At 31.6% G+C, this 10,987-nt stretch overlaps 1 pseudogene; it reads left to right on the top strand.

The window, feature by feature from the left end:
- Positions 1-9,918: 9,918 nt before the first annotated feature.
- On the top strand, positions 9,919-10,594 carry LOC149542847 (thioredoxin F-type, chloroplastic pseudogene; annotated as a pseudogene).
- The last annotated feature ends 393 nt before the right edge of the window (positions 10,595-10,987 follow it).

Here is a 10,987-nt window from a genome sequence, read left to right on the forward strand (position 1 = left end):
TTTCAAAGACTATTGGGTCCATTTGGTTAAGAGATTTAGCTATTACAATGATTAGAAAGCAATAATGAAATTGATGTGTTAGTTCTAGTATAGCCTTGCTTATTTAGATCTTTGTTTCACTCTTCCTTGGATAATCCACACACTCACACAATCACTTAGAAAATCCTCTTGCTTGATCAAAATAATGCAATTCACTTGGTTATTATTTACTTTCTTCTTGACCTTCAAATCCATTGATAATCATCAACAACAATGAACATCATGTTCATGCCCTTAAATACTAAATTTCTAGCTTCGAAAATAAATTTCATCCTTTAATTTTACCACTTAATTACATCAGTAGATCTCTTTACCTTGAACTTTATGCTTACTCTAAAAAATAGAAAATTGTGTTCATCAAATATTCTCTGAATTTATATATTTATTGATCTTGTAATTAACTTTGTCTTTTACTTTCAAACTTCATAAAGTTTTATTATTTTCATCAAATGTTGGCCTTAGATCTCATCTTTTCTTTTGTTATTCACTTGGTGATTACTACAACTATCTTGGTAAACACTTTTCTCAATTACGATTAGAATTTTCTCAATAAGTATTGTGTTCCTTCATTCACCATGTAGTTGAGTTAGTGTGATTTAAATATACATTATCTTCACTATTAAATCACAAACATTAATTGATTGTAAAATAATCAAACCTATATCATACTATCATAGACCAACTGATTAAAGTACCTATTGAATACCCTACTCTCTTTTTAAAATAATTAGTCAATTTTATATTGTCATTGATGATATACAAAAGAACCACTATCTAAGTACAACTAGCATTAACTGAGCTTAGTTAGGTACTAAAGAAGACTTCAGTGTCAATCGAGAAGAATTCAAAAGGAACCAAGTTTAATAAGTCATCAAATAAAATTAGTGTAAACCAAGTTAGGTCGGTCAATGAAGGGTATTATTATTAAAAAAATCAAGTTGTTTACCAAAGGAATTCAAGAATTAAGTGACTTATTTCAATATTATGACTGTCCATAGAATACTCATTTTTATTAAAAGGTTAATAAAAACTAACCTAATGGATGTTAATTGATTATTTGTAAAGGTATTCAAGACAACTTTCCATTGGGTTTCATATATATGAAAAGTCAAGTTGTGGATTGATATGTGAATTAATTGGAAGAATGAAAAATATGTGAATTAAGAAGGATATCTGATTAAAGATAGAATATCCAAGTGTTGGAAATATAAGAGGAGTAACTGATAGAGGAGGGGTGAATCAGTTACCACAAAAACAAATCCAAGATCCCTTAAGATGTCAATACAATTCAAAACCAAACTCTGTCCAAACTTAAATATTGGTTTAAATTGGTTAGCATTGAAACACTTGGTTTATATAGTAACTTGGTTTAAACTAACAATCAACACCATGAGGTAAACACTCAGTTAATACTGAATATATACATTGTTACTTTGTTAACACTAAACATGTAGATATTATGATATTAAGTGTGATTAACCTTAACTAACTTAGTTGTGAATCATAAAGCAAATAACATGAACACAAGAGACATTAGGATTCAACGTGGAAACCCAATTTGGGAAAAACAACCAATTGAGACTAGTTTCTATTTTTCACTCTTCTAAAGTGAGATATGTTAGGAGCCAGTCCTAATAAAGGTTACAAAACACACTGTTAGATGTGACCCTATTAAAGGATTTAGTTCACCTTGTTAGGAGTGCCCTTGTTAGAGTTCTTTAAACACTTCAGTCTAGAAATGTTTCCTTGTTAGAGGATCTGGAAAATAGTTATTAAGCTAACTCTGTTAGGAGATTTGATTTACTGATATGACTTGATTTTAGATCTCTTTTTTGGCTTGAATACTTGATCCTCCTTAGTTAGAATGTTCTTGGAAACTCGATCAAATCACTTTATTGATTTATCTTTCCAATCTCATGCTTCTTCTTCTCTTTCACGATTCAATCCTCAGTTTGACCTTATTATTATATTCTTTACCTTGTCAAATCATCTTGCATACAATTTCAAATAAATGAAATTTGTCCCATGAGTCTACTAGAACTAACCAACAAAACTAATAAAGGAAAATCCTTAATTATCTAACCCAACTCAATCACTACTAGATTAGAAATTATTTCCCTTCAGACTTCCTTTGGTAATCTAGTGGAATCAATTAACACTACTTATATGCCAACTTTTCTTTGGCTATTGAGTGATTTTGATAGACACTATCTTCCTAAAAATTCCCTTTGGTAGCTGAGTACTCTCGATTAAATCTCACTCTGAACTTGGTAAACACTAAGACATTTTTCATACACTACAACTTCCTTTGACTCTTGAGTGAGCTTAGCATACATTGATTTCTCACTATATACTTTAAATGTGTGTAACATCAAAGACAACATACAATTAAATGATTGTATCAAAAAATATCCCTAATTGGAATTGATGGTAGCACAACATGTCATGATACATATAATTTTAGAGAAAAACAAAAGGATAATATCCTTAGTTTCATTCTGATTCTCATCCATGAGAACTCCCTCTATCAGTGTGAACTCTCTCTATCATCAATCTCTGAATGAAATGACTACAATATCAAACTCTTCCTCTTTGATATCAGCTCAAACTCATTCTCCCTCTTCGACATCTTTTATATATAATAAAAAACTCTCCATATCAAAAATAAAATTTCTCTGACATATGACACCAAACTCTCCCTCTTTGACATATTATACCAAAGACAACAACCAATGTAGTTTCCATGTACCTTGATGTATAGATTCATATGAAATTTTCTCTTAAAATACTACGTCAACTTGTTTGATCTTCAACATGATTTGTTGATGCATCATTAAAATCTAATTAGTGAGCTTCAAACATGCTAATAACCCCTAGCTTACCTCTTAGACACAAAAATGCATCCTTAGGCAATAGCTTTGTGAATATGTTTACAATCTATTCTTTTGTATTCACATATTCCAACCTCACCTCCTTGTCTTGTACCAATTCTCTCAAGAAATGATATTTTATTGCAATGTGCTTGGTCTTGGTGTGCATCATTATATTTTTGGATATGTTGATTTCATTGGTGTTATCACAAAAGATAACAATTGGGTCCTTGATATCCTCCTTCATATCTGAAAACAATTGCTTGAATCACACAATGTTGGAACAATTGACTACTATCACAACATATTTTGCTTCTATTGTAGACTATGAGCTATAGTTGTGCATCTTTCTTGTCCAAGATACTATCCTATCTCCAAGAAAAAGTTCTCCTTCACTAGTGCACTTCCTATTATGAACACTTCCTATCCAATTTTCATTAGTGAATGTCTTCAAATCAAAGTTTCCTTATTTCTTATACCACAAACCACACTCTTTAGTACCTTTCAAGTACTTCATGATTCTTTTGATTGCCATAATATGATTTTATTTAGGATTAGTAGAGAATCTAGCAACCATACCAACTACTAAAGCTATATTAGGTTTTATGTGTACCACATACTAATGTTTTCTAATCATTAATATGTATGTAGTCTAATCTACCTCTTTAGAATCATCATATTTGGAAAGCTTATGTCCAGTAGACATAGGTGTTCCAACTAATCTAGAATCATCCATTCCAAATTTCTTCAACATCTCCTTGATGTATTTTGATTGAGTAATGTAGATACCATCCTTCATTTTTTGAATTTATAAGCCAACAAATAATTTTATCTCCCCAAAAATTGACATTTCAAGATCCTTTTCTACCAACACAATCTTCTTATCTAGTCCTTCTTTGATGTATAGTTTTTGGTTATCATTAGTTCTTTGAAAACCAATCTTTATTAGTTATCATTTGTGTAGTCTACAAACCATGTTCTTTTTTATAGGATTAATGAAACCTTTAGGTTGTTCTATTTAGACTTTCTCTTCTAATATTTCATTCAATAATGTTGATTTCACATCCATCTAATATATTTTAAGTCCTTTATTTATAGCATATGCAAGTATTGTTCTAACATCTTCAAGTATAGCAATAGGAGAAAAATTTTCTCCATAGTCAATACCTTCCTCTTGAACATAACCCTTGCAAACTAATCTTGCCTTGTTTCTTGAAACTTCTCAATTCTTATTCAACTTATTTCTAAATAACCATTTTGTGCCAATTACATTCTTTTCCTTGGGTCTAGGAACAAGAGTCCAAGTTTTATTGCTTTCTATCTAATCAATCTCTTCATTTATTTCCTTTATCCACCTTTCATTCTCTAATGCATCTTTGATAGTTCTAGGTTCAAATTTAATAAGAAAACATGTACCTTTTAATTTGTTCCTTGTCATTATACCAACTAACTGATCTCCAATGATTTTCTCAAGTGCATGATGTCTTTTGACATATCCAACAAGTCTGGGCTTCTTCTTTCTAAATTCACTAGGTTCACCATGAACTTTTGAATCATGTTCGAGTCTTACTATCTTTGACTTCAGTCCATCAGATGACTTGGTTTGCACTTACTAAAACTTGAGTCCTTCTAACTATGACTTGGGTTGCATAGGATGCAACTCAAGTTGAACTAGGTATTTGGGGGACTCAGGTGGTGAAGATTGTTGATTGCCACTTGCTTAAACTTTATGTAAAGTATCAGGCTCATAGTAAACAAGTTTAATGTAGTCTTTGGGTTCTTTCCTACTTTGTTCTTCAGACTCCTCGAAAAACTCATCAATCATTACATGTGCACTTTCTATAACTTTTTGAATAGATGGATTCAAACATTTGTATGCTTTACTATTATTAGAATATCCCAAGAATATTCCTTCATCATTTTTCACATCAAATTTTCATTTTCTTGACTCCTTCAAAATATAACATTTTCTTCCAAATACTTTCAAATAACACACATTAGGTTTATAACCATACCATAATTCAAAAGGTGCTTGATTTGAGTCCTTCAACTAAACTCAATTCAAGGTATGAATTATAGTGTTGATTGCTTCTTTCCACTATTTGATAGCAACATTCTTCTCTATCATTAATTTCCTTTTACAATTGATGATTGATATATTCCTTCTCTCAGCAATGTCATTCTACTAAGGTGTACCAGGTGTAGATACCTATCTTTTAATTCCTCTTTCATTATAGAATTCATTTGAGATGAATTCACCTCCCCTATTTGATCTAAAACATTTTAGTTTATTTCATATGTCTTCTCAACTCTGGCTAGATACCATTTGAACTTTTGAAAAGCTTTTGATTTATTCTTTAAATACATAATTGTCATCATCCTAGAATAATCATCAACAACAAAATTAAAGGACTTATCTCCAATATAGCTTTTTATGCCAATAGGTCCACAAATTTTTGTATGAACCAACTCCAAAACTTCTTTAGAATGGTGGTTCTTTCTTTTAAAACTTGTCTTTCACATCTTACCATTTGACAATTCTTGCACATGCTCATAGTAGGTTTCTTTAGGCTTGGAATGCCTCTAACGCTTTTGTTCTTTCTTATGTTTACTAGGTTATCAAAATTCACATGACACAACCTTTTATTCCATAACCAATTTTCTTCTACTTGAGCTATGAAACTTGAATTTATAGTTGATCTAGGTAGAATAGATTGCCTCTTGTTTGATTGCTAGTCCCAACTAGATTTCCATCACCATCTAGTAGCTTGGCTTTTCAATTCATGAATCCTACCTTGAATCTAATGTTATTCAATTGTGCCACAATAAGAATATTATGCTTTAGTCCTTCAACCCAATAATCATTGTCACATCAAAGATCATTGGTTAGTGTAAATAAATAGCTTCCCTTCATATAACACAATTTACAATTTCTAAATCTAATATTTCCACCATCATAGTGTTCCAAGAGCTCAAAATTTAGATTTATCATTAGTCATATGGTTAGAAAAACCACTATTATTAATCCATGTATCATTCTTACTAACATGTGAGATAAGGGCCATCTTATCATTCTCATCATCTGATTCATCTTTAACAAGAATGTAAACCAATTCATCTTCTTTGTTACTATCACAATCTTTAGCAATGTAACAATATTTCTTACCTTTTTCCTTGTAGCTTTTTAAATAATTCTTTCCTTTGTACTTATGATGTTTCTTTTCTTCTTTTCCTTCTATGTTTGGACACCTTGCAGTAATGTGACCAACTTCTTTACAAGAAAAGAAGATCAAAGGAATTTTTTCTTTTGTACTTCCCTTTTCCTTTGGGAATTTTTTTTGCTAGAAATGCTTTAATGACTTCAAGATCATCATCAAAACCATCTTCATCTTCACTATTTGACTTCTTTCTTTTAGACTTTGCATCTTTCTTCTTGAGTGATAGCTTGGCTTGGAATGCAAACTTAAGGTTAGTGGAATTAGGAACATAATTATCAAAATCATCTAACTCAAATGCAATAAACCTTCCCACTTGTGTATCCAAGGTTATATCATTCTTAGGATTACATATCATTTCTTGAATTACTAACAAGCTAATTATATAAATTGGAAGAAGGGTTTTGAGTACCTTTCTTACCATTTTTACATCATCAATTTTCTCACTTAAGGCTTTGATTTCATGCACATTGGCTTTGATTCTTTCATAGTATTGTGCAGTGTTCTCATCTTCTCTCATCTTTATTTGATCAAATTGAACTTTGAGACTTTGTTTCTTTAGCTTTCCTCACATTATCATCACCTCCATAGATATCATTCAATTTTACCCACATCTCATAAATAGTACTAGAATTTTGCACTTCATCAATTTTAGCATAGTTGAGAGTTGAAATATCAATCATCATAATGATATGTTTCTTATTTTATGTAATTTCTTCAATGGTCATAGTTTCAGTAGGTGCCACATACTTGGTTTCTAAGTGGCCTGTGTCTCCAATGGTTTCCAAATTTAGTCTCATGAGTTCCTATTATGCCATAAGTTATCTCTTTTCAACTTTTGGATCTCCCTTTTTTAAGACTTCTTGATCTTTAGCTTAGGTCTTGAAACTTTCTTTGCAAGCACCAAAAGCTTTGATACCAGTTGTTCAAAATATAAGAGGAGTAACCAAGAGGGGAGGGCTAAATAAGTTAACACAAAAAATCCAAGATCCCTTAAGATTTCCATATAATTAAAAACCAAACTCTACTAAAATTGAAATATTTTTTTAACTCAGTTAACACTAAAACACTTGATTAACACAATAATTTACTTTACACTAACAATCATTGTCACTCAGTTAATACTAAACATATGCATTATTACTTTGTTAAAACTAAACATGTCAATTTTATGATATTAAGTGTGATTAAACTTAATTAAATTAGTTAAAAAATCATAAATAAAAATAATATGAAGGCAAGAGACACTAGGATTTAATGTGGAAATCCAATTTGGGAAAAATTGTCAATTGCAACTAGTTATTATTTTTCACTCTTCTAAAGTAAGCCCTATTAGGAACCAACCCTATTCAAGGTTACATAACATACTTTAGGTGTGACCCTATTAAATTATTTAGTTAACCTTGTGAGGAGTGGCCTTGTTAGAGGTCTTTAGACACTTCAATCTAGAAATGCCACCTTGTTAAAAGATTTGGAAAATAGTTGTTAAGCTAACTCTATTAGGAGATTTGATTCACTACTAAAATTATTAGAAAGTAACAATGATATGACCTTATTGCTAATGCAAATAGTAGTTTATAATTTCAAATCTCTATTCTAGCTTGAATACTTAATCCTCCTTGATCAAAATGTTCTTTGGAGCTTGTTTAGTTTGCTTCCTTGATTTATCTTTCCAATCTCATTCTTCTTCTTCTCTTTGAACAATTTAATCCTCAACTTGACCTTATACTTATATTTTTTACCTTGTAAAGTTAGCTTGAATACAATTTCAAATAAAGTAAATTCATCTATGAGTGAGCTAGAACTAACTCAATCAACACTAACATAGAAACAATTTCCCTTCAGACTTCCTTTGGTAACAAGTAAGCTTGGTTATTACTGGTTCTATGCCAACTTTTCTTTGGCTACCAAGTGAACTTTTTAGATATTTTCTTCTTAAAAAATTCCTTTGGTAGCTAAGTGAGCTTGGTTAACACTTTCTTTGAACTTGGTAAGCATTGAGACACTTGGCATACACTGCAACTTCCTTTGACTCCTGAGTGAGCTCAGCATACATTGATTTCTTGACATATTCTTGACATTTGTGTAGCATCAAATACAACATACAATTAAATGATTATATCCAACACCAAGGAGTTGTAAAGAATATTCTAATCAGGGAGGATCAAGAGGATAAAATAGAATATTGATTTGAATCTACAAATTCAATTACTTCATTAATCAGGTCAATCATTGTTACTCTCTACAAATTGTAGCAATCAAGAAATCTCTTAATAGAGTTGAGATAATAGTCATTTTTAAAATCTTCTAACAAGGTGGCATTTCTAGATTGAAGTGTTTAAAGGCCTCTAATAAGGCCACTCATAGCAAGGTGATTCAAATCCTCTAACAAGGTCACACTTAACTATGTGTTTTATAAACTTTAACATAGTTGGCTCCTAATAGGGATCACTTTAGAAGAGTGAAAAGTTCTAACTAATTTCATAGGTAGTTTTTCCAAATTGGGTTTCTTTGTTAAATCTTGGTGTCTCACATTTTCATGTTATTTTTGTTAGAAGTTGTAATCTTTCCTTGGTGTATTTATAAACCAAGGTTAGAACTCCTTTCTTTATTGTTGTAATATATTAGGATATAAGCCAAGGTATCCTAATATATTTCTTTTTGTCCTTTTTCCACTACATCTTATTTTGTCATCTAGTGGAATATATGAGGACAAATATATATTGTAATTTCTAATTTTAAATTATTCCTCCTTAAGACGAATCTCACACTTGACCTCACACAGTTATGAATGGTGGCATTCATAGACATGGGAGTTACATTCTAACTCCTCTCTCTCATCTCTATTTAAGAGATGACCCTCTTCTCTCATTTAACAATGAGGTTTCTTCCTCTTCTCAATTATTGTATGAGCATTGCTCTCTATCTCTCTCTCTCTTCATTCTTAGGCTTTTCATGCCTCATTCATAATGTCACAAGGGGTTTTCTTTGCTTTCCCCTTTCCAAATATCTTGTCTCATGGTGTTGGAGCTTGAAGCCTTCTCTCTCCTATTTTATGGTAATATCTTTTCATGCATTTACTCACTTAGATTCTTTCCTGGTATTGTTTATTTACAGATTTCTTTTTCCATTTCTAACATGGTATCAGAGTAGTTTAATCTTTGTTTTGAGTGTTTGCATGAAGGTACGAGTTGAAGGAGACTCTTGAGAGAGATTTCACTAATTTCATCTTTAATCTTCTTAAGATGGAAGAAATTGAATTTTTTTTTTTTTTTTGAGTTTGGCTGGTTTACCGCCAAAGCCGATTAACTTCTGTTTGCTCTAATTTGTGCAGGTTACTTTATATTTTCTATTAGTTTTCATCTAACCCCCTTTGGAAGGCTTGCCGACAAAGGGTTTTCCTATCTTTTTCAAATTCATATCTTAGTCTACTCATATTTTAAAATATTTTTAATCCATTTCATTTCTTGAATTTAATTTTTTTTTATATATCTATACCTCACTTGAATGCAGAGGCTATCTTCATTAAGCACATAAGTTTTTTTTGCATGGGGTTTCAAATATATCTATTTTTTAAAAAAATTATATTTCCATATTTCTTTCTCATGTAAGACCACCGGCTCTTCTTTTTTTTTTTGCTGCCTGCCTCACAATATTCCCCTAAAGCAAGGTCCAAAATCTTTTGCCATTCACATCAATGCTATGTCTTTCTGTGTCGTGCACTTAGACAAGTAATTTCATCTTGATTATGTCTTAATATTTGCTTAAAATTGAGTTAAAATACGTATCAGTCGAAGATATTCGTAGAGATTCTGTAGTGGGAAGCCCTGATTTCCACACAAGTCTTTGTGGGTGTGGGCCAACCAAGACTGTTCAAATGGCATCTTGGAGGTTTTGTACTCGTCTGGACTACTTTCATCTGTTTAAGGTTGGGTACCAGGAATAAGAAACCTTGTTGTAGATCCATAAATTTGGGGCATTGGAGTTTCTTATATCTTAACATTAAGAAGACAATCAAGGGGTGTCTTTGCCTTCTTTTGGATTCTCATGGCTGTTGTTTCCTCCGCTCAAATTGGATCTGCCCAGCTTACCAGATCCCCCGCATGTTGTTCCCTCAACATTGATCAACCAATCACCGATTCTATTCAACTTAAGAAGTGCAAGGGTTGGCCTGGTCAGTCTTTGAAGCAGCAAAATTTCTCCCTTGCTTTCAGAAATCAAGCTCGAAGACAATATGGATCTCTAGCAAGAGCAAGTTTAGAGACTGTTGCCCTTGCCACTGGAAAAGTGACTGAAGTGGGAAAAGATAACTTATGGCCTACCGTCCATGCTGCTGGTGACCAGATTGTGGTGTTGGATATGTATACACAATGGTGTGGGCCATGCAAGATAATTGCTCCAAAAGTGGAGCAACTCTCAGAGAAATACTCGGATGTTGTTTTTATGAAGCTTGACTGCAAACTTCTTTAAATTTCTCTGCTTCTTTTTAGTTTTTTTAATGATTTTAAAAGCATAATCAGACTGCTTACTGCTCTCTCACCTTTTGTCAGTCTGCTATAACATATCTCTTCTATTCCTAGTAACATTTTCTTGTCTTTTCATGCAAGGCTTTTTTTCTTTTTTTAGCTCTTGACAGAGGCATCATTTACTTTTATTATTGCCTCTTGTCAACCTATTTTTGGTAGGTAATCATTCATTGTCAAACAAGTGCAATATTCTCTTACTCATTCAAACTTTTATTCAAACTTTTTTTAGAAAAGTTTTTTAACTCATTTTAGTATATTCTTATCTGCCAGATCTGACCTCTATCATTAATTACTAAGTTTTTTTAGTTATATCTTTCTTAATGTTTTATTTCAAAAA

The sequence above is a fragment of the Cupressus sempervirens genome, chromosome 8, assembly GCF_028749045.1.
Source record: "Cupressus sempervirens isolate cs-2001-9-10 chromosome 8, ASM2874904v1, whole genome shotgun sequence".
In the NCBI taxonomy this organism is placed as follows: Eukaryota; Viridiplantae; Streptophyta; class Pinopsida; order Cupressales; family Cupressaceae; genus Cupressus; species Cupressus sempervirens.